Genomic DNA, 14,682 nt, shown 5'->3' on the forward strand with positions numbered 1-14,682 from the left:
GTGAGTCCCATAGGAGACAGGAATTTACGTGTGAGTGATGAAAATCTCTGTACAACACTGCAGAATATGTTAGTGCGATACAAAAAAAAAGATGGATCTTGCTTCAATGTCAATATCATCTTTCCTTCCCAAGAAGTGGAGAGATAATCCCTATAGGTTCCACACAATGATGCCTGTAGGAAAACCTCTTTCTAGCAACTGAGTTATGGACACGGTATTTTTCTACTTTATTGTCAAATGTCTAAACATTAAATTTGTTCTAGCAATCTGATAATATTTGATAATCCTTGACTATATTCTGCCTTTAATTCCATACTAATATAACCAGTGAAGGATTGGGTGCCTAGGGCACACCAGTAGAACTGACTTGAGGGACCCACTCTAAGTTTCAATGTCCAGTATAGGTTCATACTCGAGTTGTAGTGTTTGTTAGGAGGCTCAGCCTTAAGTTCCATCACATTCACTAGAAGAACAGATGCAACCAGCTATGCATTTTTTTCCACTAAAAAGATGGACACCCAAGTGGACACCAAAAAAAGCTAATTGTATTCAATTGGTGTTATCTAGTGATGAGCGAAAACTAAAATGCTCGGGTAATCGTTGCTCGGGTCGACCAAATTGGAAAGCTCGAGTGCTTGGTCCAATCAACGAGTCCAATGTAAGTCTATGGGAAACTCGAGTATTTTTTCGGCGCCCCCCCCGCGGCGGTCTGTCCAAATCGATGGGAACAGTGCTCAAATGACATGGGAACAGCATGGGTAAGACCCCTGGAAGCATCTCTGACTCCCAGGTCACTGCTGTCAACAATGTTGTCAGAGTATTACGCCACTTTTACGGACTCACAATAAAACATACAAAAACAAAACCAAAATGGATTTTCCTGGGAAAAATGTTAAGGAACATCCTTTCCAGAGTAATGACTTGTATATAAGGCAAAATAAATAACCAAAAACAAAAATGGTCCTCCACACCTTTCTCCTTCACACGTAGCGTTTTTGATGCTGTTTTGCACTTTTGCATTGCTTTCAACGGTGAAAAATGCATTCACTGGGAAATGTAATTTTAACCCCTTTACAGCCCATGATGTATTAATACGTGTCAGTGCCCGGGGCTTTAAGAGCCTAACCCGTATTAGTACGTCATCGCGATCGCGCGCGCACACAGGCTGTGCGGGCGCGATCGCCGCCGGGTGTCAGCTGATTGTCACAGCTGACACCCGGTACTATGTGCAGGGAGCGGTCCTGTACCGCTCCCGGCACATTAACCCCCGCAATCCTGCGATCGAAGTCGATCACAGAATTGAGGTGGCAAGGGGAGGTGTCTATCTAGATGCATAGTGAGCACTTGGAACCCCCAGGTGCTTCACAAATTGATTCATAAAAATGAAAAAGTGAAAAAAAACAACACTTTTTTATTTTTACGGATTAATTTGTGAAGCACCTGGGGGTTCCAAGTGCTCACTATGCATCTAGATAGGTGCCTTGGGGGGTCTAGTTTCCAAAATGGGGTCACTTGTGGGGGAGCTTCAATGTTTAGGCACACAGGGGCTCTCCAAATGCAACATGGTGTCCGCTAACAATTTGAGCCGATTTTCCATTCAATTTGTTAGCGGACACCATGTCACGTTTGGAGAGCCCCTGTGTGCCTAAACATTGGAGCTCCCCCACAAGTGACCCCATTTTGGAAACTAGACCCCCAAAGGCACCTATCTAGATGCATAGTGAGCACTTGAAACCCCCAGGTGCTTCACAAATTGATTTGTAAACATGAAAAACTGAAAAAAAAAAAACTTTCTCATTTTTACGGATTAATTTGAGAAGCACCTGGGGGTTAAAAATGCTCACCACTCATCTAGATAAGTTCCCAGGGGGGTCTAGTTTCCAAAATGGGGTCACTTGTGGGGGGTTTCCATTGTTAGGCACATCAGGGGCTCTCCAAACGCAACATGGCGTCCGCTAATTATTCAAGCAAATTTTAAAATCGAAAATTCAAATGGTGCTCTTTCCCTTCCGAGCCCTGCCGTGCACCCAAACAGTGGTTTTTCCCCACATATGGGGTATCTGCATGCCCAGGGGAAATTGCACAACAAATTTTGGGGTCCATTTTTTCTTGTTACCCCTGCAAAAATAAAAAAAATTGGGTCTAATGTAACATTTTTGTCAAAAAAGTTAAATGTTCATTTTTTTCTTCCACATTCCAAAAATTCCTGTGAAGCACCTGAAGGGTTAATAAAGTTTTTGAATGTGGTTTTGAGCACCTTGAGGGGTGCAGTTTTTAGAATGGTTTCACTTTTGGGTATTTTCTGTCATAAAGACCTCTCAAAGTGACTTCAAATGTGATGTGGTTCCAAGAAAAATGGTTTTGTAAATTTTGTTAGAAAAATGAGAAATCGCTGGTCAAATTTTAACCCTTATAGCTCCATAACAAAAAAAAATTTTGGTTCCAAAATTGTGCTGATGTTAAGTAAACATGTGGGAAATATTATTTATTAACTATTTTGTGTGACATATCTCTCTGATTTAAGGGCATAAAAATTCAAATTTAGAAAATTGCTAAATTTTCAAAATTTTCGCCAAATTTCAGTTTTTTTCACAAATAAACGCAAGTGATATCAAAGAAATTTAGCCACAATCATGAAGTACAATATGTCACGAAAAAAAGTCTCAGAATCAGGGGGATCCGTTGAAGCGTTCCAGAGTAATTACCTCATAAAGTGACAGTGGTCAGAATTGGTCATTAACGTGCAAACCACCTTGGGTTGTAAAGGGGTTAACATTTTACTACCTTATCTTCCATGTGATATGTGAGGCATGATGAGACACATCCTGTTTCATGAAGGAGGGATTCTGAAAATCACAAAGACCATTTTTATATGGCCATTAGGCGGCTGTTACTATTCTTAAAGAGCCATCACCCCAATAACCCTTTGAAGAGACAGAGAAGGTCCTCATTAAAAAAAAAATGATCCCATTATAAAAGAGCGGGTCTCCTATAGTGGTAATGCACTGATTCTAAGGGCTGCCCAAATTTGGGAAAAACCCAACTAACAATATAAAGACACATAGAGGTGGGCCTCAGTAACGAGTATGACATGTTCTCATTAGAATTGAGCGTGTCTGCTATCCAGTTATAGGGGATGCAGTAAGTCCAACAGCTGCCAAAATTTAGGAAAAACCCCAATAACAATTTAAGGACACATAGAGGTAGGCCTCAGTAGCGACATGTTCCCATTAGAAAGGAGCGGATCTGCTATACACTTAAAAGGTAGGCAGTTAGTACAGCGGCTGCCAAAATTTAGGAAAAAACGCAATAGCAATTTAAAGAGACATAGAGGTGGGCCTCAGTAATGAGTACGACATGTTCCCATTAGAAAGGAGCTGGTCTGCTATCCAGTTATAGGCTATGCAGTGAGTCCAACAGCTACCAAAATTTAGGAAAATTCCCAATAGCAATTTAAAGACATATAGAGCTCGGCCACAGTAACAACATGTTCCCATAAGAAAGGAGTGGGTCTCCTATACTGTTCCTGCATATGCAGTGACTGCAACGGCTGACAAAAAATTGGAGGAAGTCCAATGCCCCTTGCAAGAGACGTAGAGGTCGGAGGGCCTCCTGAAAACAATGTTACCATTATTAGGAAGAGGGTCTCCCATACTGTTTGCCTATGCAGTGAATGCAATGGCTGCCAAAAATTAGGAGGCACTCAAATGCTCCTTGCAAGAGACATAGAGGTCGGAGGGCCTCCTGAAAACAATGTTCCCATTATTAGGAAGTGGGTCTCTCATACTGTTTGCCTATGCAGTGAATGCAACAGCTGCCAAAAATTTGGAGGAACTCCAATGCCCCTTACAAGAGGCGTAGAGGTCGGAAGGCCTCCTGAAAACAATGTTCCCATTATTAGGAAGTGGGTCTCCCATACTGTTTGCCTATGCAGTGAACGGCTGCCTAAAATTTGGAGGAATTCCAATGCCCCTTGCAAGAAATGTAGATATGGTGATATGGTAGATATGGTGGTGGAGGATGAGGAGAAGGAGGAGGACAAGAGCAAATAGACAAAATCAGGAAGCGTATGCCCATGTCTGGGTGTGAAGACAGAGGTGCATGGGAATAGAGTTAGACCTCCCAAAAATAAACACTGTATTTGAGTTTATGTTACACTGCTATCATTCGGTGGTGTTGAGAAGTCTGGCCCAATCCAACCCTTGCTCATTTTTATAAGAGTCAGCCTGTCAGCATTTTTAGTTGACAGGCAGATGCGCCTATTGGTTATAATTCCAACAGCAGCACTAAAAACCTGCTGTGGTAAAACAGCAGGGCAGGCCAGGACCTCCAAGGCGTAGAGAGCCAGTTCATGCCACATGTCCAGCTTGGATACCCAATAATTATAAGACACAGAGGAATCATGGAGGATGTTGGTATGGTTGGCAAGGTACTCCTTCAGCATCTTCTGAAACTTTTCATTGCTTGTGAGAGTACCCCAAGCCTCAGGGCCTGTGCGATGGGAGGGTCTGAGAAAACTGTCCCAGAACTATGACAGTGTTCCCCTGCCTCTGCTGGATTGCATTTGTGTTTCTCTAGCCTATACTCCTTGGTTGTCTGGACCACTGCTGCCAGCAGTTTCAGATGGGAATTTTTTTTAACAATTCTGCATCCAGGGCATTCTGGTACTGCCCCATTTTATTTGACCTGTCCAGCGCGGGAATAAGAGGCAGAAAGTTCTCCTTGTAGGGTGGGTCTAGAAGTGTCACCAAGTAGTAATGACTGTCACCCAAAATTTGGGTAACGCGAGTGTCACGGGAAAGGCAACGTAACATAAACTCAGCCATGTGTGCCAGACTGCTAACAGGCAAGACTTCCGTGCCCTCACCAAGAGGACGACTGACCATGCTCTCCTCCTCCTTCTCCCTCCTCCTCCCTCCTGTCCTCAGGTCATCCACACTGAACAGACAGAATGGCAATTGTGCAGGTAGTACTGTCTATAGTGCATGAAACTAGCTCCTGTTCTTCCTCATCCTCCTCCTCTTCATCACTGTCACCCAATCCACGTTGGGATGAGATGAGGCTGGGCTGTGTGGAATCACCCTGTATGGTTACGTGCCCCATCTCATCGTGCTCAGCCAGCAATGCATCCTCTTTAATTGTGAGCAGAGAGCGTTTCAAAAGACAGAGAAGCGGGATGATGATGTTAATTATGGCGTCATCACCTCTCACCATCCTGGTGGAGTCCTCAAAGTTTTGGAGGATGGCACAGATGTCTGACATCCATGTCCATGCCTGAGGTTTTATGTGTGGAGTGTGACCTGAATACCGATGGCTTTGTTGATGCTGGTAGTCAAAAACTGTCCTCTTCTGTTCACAAATCCTTCCCAACATCTGCAATGTAGAGTTCCAATGCCTGGGGACATCACACGCCAGTCGGTGAGCTGGAAGCTGCAAGCACTGCTGAAGCACGGCAAGGGCAGCGGAAGATGTAGCTTACTTTTTAAAATGGGCACACACCCGGTGAACATTGACAAGCAGATCTGGCAGATCAGGGTAGGGTTTGAGAAACCACTGAACTATGAGTTTAAGCACATGGGCCAGGCATGGTACGTGTGTGAGCTTATCTCACCTCAGAGCCACCACCAGGTTCTGGCCATAGTCACACATGACCATGCCTGGCTGTAGGGTCAGCGGTGTCAGCCACAGATCTGCCTGCTCTTTCAGATCTGTCCACAACTCTTCAGCGTTGTGCGGTTTGTCACCTAAGCATATTAGCTTCAGCACAGCCTATTGCCACTTGGCCGAGGCAGTGCTGCAGGGCTTCTAGCTTGTGACTGATGTGGTCATTTTGGATTTGAAGTCTGAAGGGGAGGAGGACAAGGATGAGATGCAGGGGCTGTAGAATGTGGGGGCAACCCTGATTGACGCAGGGCCCGCAATCATCTGCATCAGGAGGATGTGTTCCGTCCCAAGGTCCGACTGGGTCCCGGCTTCCACTATAATAACCCAATGTACTGTCAGCGAGATGATCTGTCCCAGCCCACAAGCACTTGTCCATGTGTTCTTGGTTAGGTGGATTTTCTCAGTAACTGCGTTGCTGAGGGCACGGCTAATGTTGTGGGGGACGTGCTTGTGTAATCCGGGATGGCACACCGGGAGAAATAGTGGCAGTTTGAGACAGAGTACCAAAGGACTGCCATCACCATCAGGTTGCGGAAAGCTTCCGTCTCCACAAACCTTAAAGGCAACATTTTGAGCAAAAGCAGTCATTAACTGTGTGAATTTAGTAGTGTGCATTGGCTGCATATTTGCGCTTGCATTCCAAGGACTGGGGTAGGGACAACTGAACACTTCGCTGGGACTAGTACATGGACGTGCATGCTGATGGTGCTAGTTGAGAGTGTGCAATGTCACGTGCAGGGTGGGAAGCATCTTGGCATGCGCCATGGACAGGGGATTGACGTGCACGCACAACAGTGGAACAAGCAGTGATGTCACCCCCAAACACTGTTTCTGAACTCTGGGGTTCGGAACACTTAGTGGGGTGCTTGGCTGCTATGTGTCTGATCATGCTGGTGGTGGTCAGGCTGCTAGTTTTGCTACACCTGCTGATGCTGGCTTGGCAGGTGGTGCAAATGGCATTTTTGGGGTTATCTGCAGAGTCTTTAAAAAACAACCAGACTCAGGAAGACCTAACAGTTGTACTGGCAACTTCCGCTTTACTGCCCTGTGTCTGCGGCCACCACACTGCTTCTTCTTGCCTATTGTGGTGCTACGCCTCCCTCCCCCTGTGTGCTGCTGTCCTCGCTCTGCATGTCCTCCTGCCAGGTTGGGTCAGTTACTGTATCATTCAACATCTCGTCTTTCACTTCTGCAACCTGGTCCTCCTCCTGACTTCCTGGCAATTGTGTCTCGTCATCATCATCCACCTCTTGCGAGAGTAATTGCACTTTCCCACAATTGCCTTTGTGTGACCGTGGTTGGTCAAATATTTGGGCATCGCTACATGTGTTCTCCTCTGGACTAACTTGAAGCTGGCTGGGCGCTCTGGCATGATGGTAGGAAGGAGGATCAGAGTGAGGAATATGTGGTTCAGACTCAAGGCTACCTCGACTTGACTGTGTGGAAGACAGGGTTATGGTGGTGGTGGCAAAGTGACTGGAAGCATTATCTGCTATCCAACAACAATCTTTTGTCACTGCTCTGTGTTCAAAAGTAGTGTTCTGCGGTCCCCTAGTAATTGGGACAGGAAGGTTGAGCAACAAAATGTGGGTGTTTGTTGTGGCACAATTTCAGCTTGGCCACAGCCTCAGCCTCTGCAGGCACCATCACCATCACGTCCACTTTCCCGTCCCTTGCCACGCACCTTGCCCATTTTAAATGGAGGACAATATTTTCCACGTTCACTAGAAATGGCTGCTTTTGGAACCCACAGTTTTAAATAGCGGGCCTGTAGTTTACTAATACTATTCTTCACAGAGACCTCGTGTGAATAACTTGATTGACGCACTGCAACAAAATGGAAATGGAAGCCAGAAATGACTGATTTTGGAATGCAGTTATATGTGATACATCTGACAAAGAACCACGGTTTTAAATAGCAGGCCTGTAGTTTACTAATACTATTCTTCACAGAGACCTCGTGTGAATAACTTGATTGACACACTGCAACAAAATTGAAATGGAAGCCAGAAATGGATGATTTTGGAATTCAGTTATAGGTGATATGTCTGACAGAGAACCACGGTTGTAAATAGCAGGCCTGTAGTTTACTAATACTAGTCTTCACAGAGACATTGTGTGAATAGGTTGACTGACACACTACAACAAAATGGAAATGGAAGCCAGAGATGGCTGATTTTGGAAAGCTGTTATATGTGATACATCTGACAGAGAACAACGGTTTTAAATAGCAGGTCTATAGTTTACTAATACTATTCTTCACAGTGACCTCTTGTGAATAGCTTGACTGACACACTGCAACAAAATGGAAATGGAGGACAATATTTTCCACGTTCAGTTCAAATTTCTGGATTTTTATCGCTGTAATATGGAAAAGATCGGGCTGTATTCTGCAGTACTAACAAACAAATGGAGCAGAAAAATGGTGTACTCTGGATTGCTTTTTAGCAAATAATCAGGATTAAGATAAAAAAAAATTTGTCCTGACCCCTGATATCCGAGTCTATGTCTACAAATATTTGTGACAGCAGGATCAGTTAGAAGTTGAACATGCAATGGACCCTTTTGTGCTGTATCATGCACTACGGTCTGTCACATACCCTGCTTGCCTGCGTAACTTCAGCTATCACCTTCACCACTGAAAATATGCAGCTGCATTTGTCCTCAGAAGGCCTGTTAGTTCAGATGGATATATATATATATATATATATATGTTGTGGAATATATTTACTAAATATAAACAAGCAAATCTCCCCCTGACTCAGCAGCAGCTCTCCCTACTCTGCCTGTTTCCGGGGTAGACTGTGACGAGCATAGCGGCGCCAGGTCTTATATTGACCTGATGACGCTGTGTGGCCAGCCAATCACTGTATTGCCCACAACCAACATGGCTATCGCATTACAGTGCGTGCCAAGCAATCCCTGCATGTTCATTGGCTCTCTAAAGAACGCCAAACATGTAGGGCAGGGACCCGAGCTCCTGCCCGAGCAACCCGGAAAATACTCACCGAGCGCTGAGCTTGTCAAGCACCGAGCGAGTGCTCAACAATTTCTTCGGGCGAGCACCAAGTAGTGGCGAACACGTTTGCTCATCATTAGTGCTATCCATCACCATTTGTGTCTGTATGTGACAGATCCATTTCTTTTAGGAGTTATTGTGCCTGTTAATTTTTAGTCCTTATGGATGCAGTATTTTGATTTTAGTTTCCCAGAGTCATGTCTTTTTATTTTTGAGTTTGTAAAAGTTTACTCTAACTGTGCATATCATTTAACAGGGTTGTCCTGTATTAAAGATACCCCATAACGTCAGGGACACAAAAAAAATCAAACTTTGCATATAAAATTGGCAGTTATTTTTTTAAATGTACATTTTTTTTAGCAATTTTAAGCATTTTTTGTCGCTTTTTCGTATAAATTATGCTTTTTAATGCCTGAATTTTATCACTAAAAATGTCACACATATACACATTCACTTATTTACACAAACACATACAAATACTCTATATTTATACTATATATACAATAATGAAAAAAATTGGACCGAACATCACCATACAAAGTCATAATAGGTGGTCAGGGTACTCCCTAGCAAACATTAAACCTACACAAAAATGGAGTATAAAACCCTCAAGGACAGTTATAAGCGTAAAAGATAATCTTTATTTATAGAAAAATTAAAATCACATATACCACACATAATAAAAGATCAAAACGGGGTAGGAAAGAGCATAATACAGTACCGGCAAGTATGGGTGGGTCCCTATAGGGATGCTAGTACGTCAATCTAAACATTTGAAGTCGCACAGAGAGTAATATATTGTACATTGGAGACCAAAGTAACCGAAAGAAGGATCCAGACAATCATATTGATAACGTGCATGTAATGAGAGTCTTACCCATAGGGACACAAGTCACCACCCAGCCAGACTGCAGCCCCGACGCGCGTTTCGCGTAGCTTCCTCGGGGGGCTGTGGCTGTGGGGAGGATAGGCACCATTAAATACCTTTGAGGCCATCGCTGATGATTGCGGCGCATGCGGGGTGACATACGTCCCGCCGCACCGCGTCACATCCGGCTAGTTTCCCGGGGGGATCGTGGGCAGCGACGCACACACTAACGTCACTACCCAGAATCCCCGCGTACGGAAGCCCGACAGGACGCGGCCGAGCAGGGACGGCACCGCGCATGCGCGACTCAGCAGTGGCCATGACAGGTCAGGGCAACTAAGAGGGCAATAGTGTCAGTGAGGGAGAAGGAATAGAGGATAAATGGGTATAAAAAAACCCTGTCGATGGTCATAAATAACAGAATGGCAAGAATACATCTACTATATAAAACTCATCACCATAATACACAAGGGGACATATATATATACAAGGTATAGTATCTATGTAAATATAATGAATAGATGTCCGTCATGTCCATGGCGATGATCTGTGGTACTAGGTATTCATATGGATTATTGTTGCCATTCTCGAAGGCATACGTTCCGCAATGTCCCACACATGATTGAACAGTATAATCAATGGTGCACAAGTACATAAACTATAACAAAGAAGAAAAAGAAAAAGTTATTGAAATAATACGACAAAATATTAAAAACCACAATAAAAAACAAGGGAAAAATGAGCCTACAAGAATGAAGAGAAACTATTGTATTCATTAAGGCCACCAGGGGTCACAGTGTCCAAGGTTGCAATCCAACGACACTCCAGTCGCGCCAAAGTGCGTTTGGGATCCCCTCCCCTGGTCCCCAAATGTACCATATCGATGCCTGTAAATCTGAGGAGTGAGGGATCGCAATTATGGCGCAACCTGAAGTGCCGCGGGACGGACTTTAAAACCGACACGTCCAAGGCATCTCGAGCTGCGGCTATGTCCCTGACGTGTTCCCTGACACGAACACGAAATTCACGGGACGTAAGTCCCACATAATTTAAATTACAAGGGCAAGTGGCCAAGTAAACAATGTATGTAGAGCTACAGGAGATACGATGTGTGATCTTATATTCTCTGCCAGAATTGACAGAGAAAGACTTTGTACGGACTATATTTCTACAGGCCATGCAGTAACCACAAGGGTAACATCCCCACCTAGATTGGATCACCCCAAAAGGGGTCGGGGAAGGGGCAATATAGTGGCTCCTAACCAGTGAATCTTTAACACTCCTCCCCCTTCGGGCTGTCATCAGTGGTCTATTGGGCAAGATTTTATTGAGTATTGGTTCGGTTTTGAGGATAGACCAATGTTTATTAAGAATCCCTCGGATAGCCTGCCAGTGGCTGTTGTACGTCGATATAAATCTAATCGGAGGGTCCCCATCAGGTGGTTTAATAGTGGTGGTCAAAAGAAGGTCCCGTGGGGTCCCCTTAGCCCGTCTGTAGCCTCTTTTAATACTCCGTGCGCTGTAACCACGTTCATGGAATCTTTGGTGGAGGTCCCGAGACTGAGCCTCAAATGCCGCATCCGTAGAACAAATGCGTTTAGTCCTAAGATACTGTCCAACAGGGATGGCCCGAATGGTGGCAGGTGTGTGGGCTGATGTTGCATGAAGTAATGCATTGACTGATGTTTTTTTGCGAAAAACATCTGTCTGCAGCGAGCCATCCTGTTGGACAGTAATACTAATGTCCAAAAAATCAATACCAGTGGAATTCCAACTATACGTTAATTTTATATTACGATCGTTGGAATTCAAAAAGGAAATAAAGCTATGGAGCTCACTTTCGGGACCCTGCCAGATAATAAATATGTCATCTATATATCTGTACCAGCACTGCGCATGGGTAGCGGCGCGTACGCCATCCCCAAAAATCTCCCTCTCCCAAAATCCGAGAAAGAGATTAGCGTAGGATGGCACACACACTGCGCCCATCGCAGTGCCGCGTTTCTGCAGAAAAAATCTATCTTTAAAAGTAAAAAAATTATGTGTGAGTATGAATTCAAGTAATTCCAGAATCAGCGCACGGAGAGAGACATCGAGACTACTGGTATTCAGAAAAATATCCACCGCACGTAATCCATCTGTATGGTCAATACAAGTGTATAATGATTCGACGTCAACAGCCACCAGCAGGCTTCCCTGATCGAGATACAGGCCATCAATTTTCCCCAAGACGTCACCAGTATCCCTGACATAGGAGGGCAAGGTCTCCACAAGTGGATGGAGATAGTACTCAATGAACTTACAGATAGGGTCACACAGCCCTCCAATGCCAGAGACAATGGGACGTCCTGGTGGGTCTAAAAGATTTTTGTGGACCTTAGGGAGTAAGTAGAATGTAGGGACAACAGGATGTTGAATACATAGGCCCTCAAAAATCTTCTTGGGAATAATACCCTGTTCATAAGCCCGTTCTAATATGTCAAAGAGATCAGCTCTGAATGACATCAGAGGGTTGGTGGGTAGAGTACTATATGACGAACGATCCCTAAGAAGTCTAAAGGCCTCCCTCTCGTATTTCGCAACCGGCCAGACCACGACATTCCCCCCCTTATCTGCGGGTTTAAAAACCACATCCTTGAATGATTGCAATTCCTTGAGGGCTACTCTCTGTCCACTTGTGAGATTATGATGTTGGGCTCTAAGATCTCTACTGACAAGTTTGTTAAATATATCCACCTGTGGGCAAAGAGAGAAGAGGGGGAAAGTCATAGATCTAGCCAGAACCGAACACGGAAAGGTACCTGTAGTCAATGACACGCCAGCTCCCTTTAGTTCATTCAGAGCCGACAAAGCCTCTCTCTCCAGGGTCGTATCCAGGTCCGCATCCAGCATTGGTTTCGTGTGTAATTTACGGAGGATGACCTTCCTAAGGAATAATTGTAAGTCCTTCAAAACTGTAAAAAAGTCATAGCCATTAGTCGGAACAAAATTAAGACCAAGAGAGAGAACCTCTATTTGACAATCAGATAAAGCGTGTGTAGATAGATTAATTACCTCCAAGTTAGCTGACTTAGACTTTTTCTCGAGAGATTGTGGAGGTGTCAATTTGCGTTTGTAGTAAGTTTTGCCCCTTGAATGTCCATTTTGTTTATCGCTAGTAGGTTTGAAACTACTCATGCTTGGTTGATTATTTCTATATACAGTACTAAGAGGACTGTTTGGTGCATCTGGGGCCGAGTTATGGGTAGTTGGAGAGATGAGCGGGTCTGGCTACCCACATACCTCATCTCTGGGTGTGGTTAACAAGTTATAATGGAGGCCGTGGTTGGCACATGGTCAGTGTGCTCTTGTCTCCAGACTAAGCCCGTGTATTGGATGCTATCCAGCCTGTGTGCCCACAGGACTGGCTAGTTAGAGACTATGCTTAAAGGGGTTATGCCACCATAAACAATACAGTTAACCAACCTTAAAAGGTGGAAATAAATAGTTTTGTAATTTATAGTGATAAAAAATGATGTTTCATTCAAAAGATAGCAAGCTTTCATTTTTTGTTATGCTCTCTGGCACCCCCTGGTGTTATTCCATTACGACCTGGTAGTGGGTGATCAGCTGGTTGAGTTTGCGCAGTTCTTATCATAAGAGCCCCCCCAAAGCCCCACCCACAGTGTGCACAACGTATCCTCTGTCAAAAGTCTGACAGCACAGGCTCTCTGCTGCAAGCACTTAGCGTGTCTGTCTGTGATTCACCCCCTCCCCCTGCGCTCACACAGCTGACCTTTGGGTGAGATTCTCTGCTTCAAAGACTTGTAAGTGTGGGAAGCGTCTCTCTGCTATCGCACTCACAGGTCTGTGAAGCAGACAATCTCACAGGTCAGCTGTGAGGACTGTTTACTTTGTTTTGCCTGCACTAAAGGCTGTTTGCTTTCCTTTTGCTTTTGACTGGTTTAAGAAGTAATAAACCTACATGGACATTTAAAAGAAAATGCTTCCTGTTTGCCTCCCGACGCACCCAAGTGAGTAGCAACTCCACAATACAGTATATATATATATATATATATATATATGCATTTGTTTATGCAATTTACACATACACAGACTTAAAGAAATGAGATAGCTGTATCTCTGACAGCAAGCACCATGAAGACGATAAGGACATCCTGTCATCATTACGGTATTGCAGTGGAGGAAAACATTGTAATATTATCAACTAGATTGCAGGAAGAGGGAAAGTAGGGCATAAAAGTGCAGCTGTGCAGGGTAAACAGTAAAAAACTGCTTTTGGTGGGGTGGAGAATAGGAGAAGGTAGTGGGGATAGAGACATAATACAGGAAGCTCCCCTCCTCACTTCACATCTTGCACTGTGTGACTCTAGAGCATCCACTCACCTTCCTGCTAGTGCAGACTACAGATCTGGGCGGCCATAACAGTGCATGAGACAGAGAGTTAGTTTCTCATAGTTATGCAGCACTGATTACAAAGCTCTACCGGATGTATTTGCATGCAGCCTTGGACTCTACAGCATGTCTGCGCTGGTGGGGGAAGCTTACTGCTGTAAGGCACCTGGAGTAGTATAGTGAGTGCAGTGCAGTATGGATGGATGTGCTAAGCCCCTCCCGCATCCTATCCAGAGATTGCCAACAAGTAGTGGTTCCATACCTACCAACATTTGAAGAACAGAAAGAGGGACAAATAACGGCAAATTTTGGCCACGACCCTAGCAAATCCATGCCCACTTACCATTATCTTTTCCCTCTGCAGGCAAGCACGCTCGGCATTTATGTTAGTGCCGCCACACACATGCAGCCATTGCAGCTCAAACGTAGATGCCAAACATGCCGAAAATACACGGCGAACACCTAAGCGTGATTGCCAAAAGGGGTGACAATACACTCATCACTACTCTGCGGTTTTGGAGCATTTTCTCCTCGGCTTCTTCTGAAAAAAATGAATGAAGAAAAAAAAATGCTGATGCATGTTTAAGTGCAGAATAAGGTCTAAGGGGTAGCGTTTCTTCTTATGGAGACTGACACACGAGCTCTGGCACGTCAAGGTAAGGAGGCTTATTCGCCATGCAATGCTCCTCTGGGAAATTTAATATGAAAATTGCCTCTTCAGAGAAAAAGAGGACTT

Source organism: Phyllobates terribilis, unplaced genomic scaffold (assembly GCF_046119375.1).
Source record: "Phyllobates terribilis strain yellow unplaced genomic scaffold, ASM4611937v1 Scaffold_4__5_contigs__length_816908805, whole genome shotgun sequence".
Lineage (NCBI taxonomy): Eukaryota > Metazoa > Chordata > Amphibia > Anura > Dendrobatidae > Phyllobates > Phyllobates terribilis.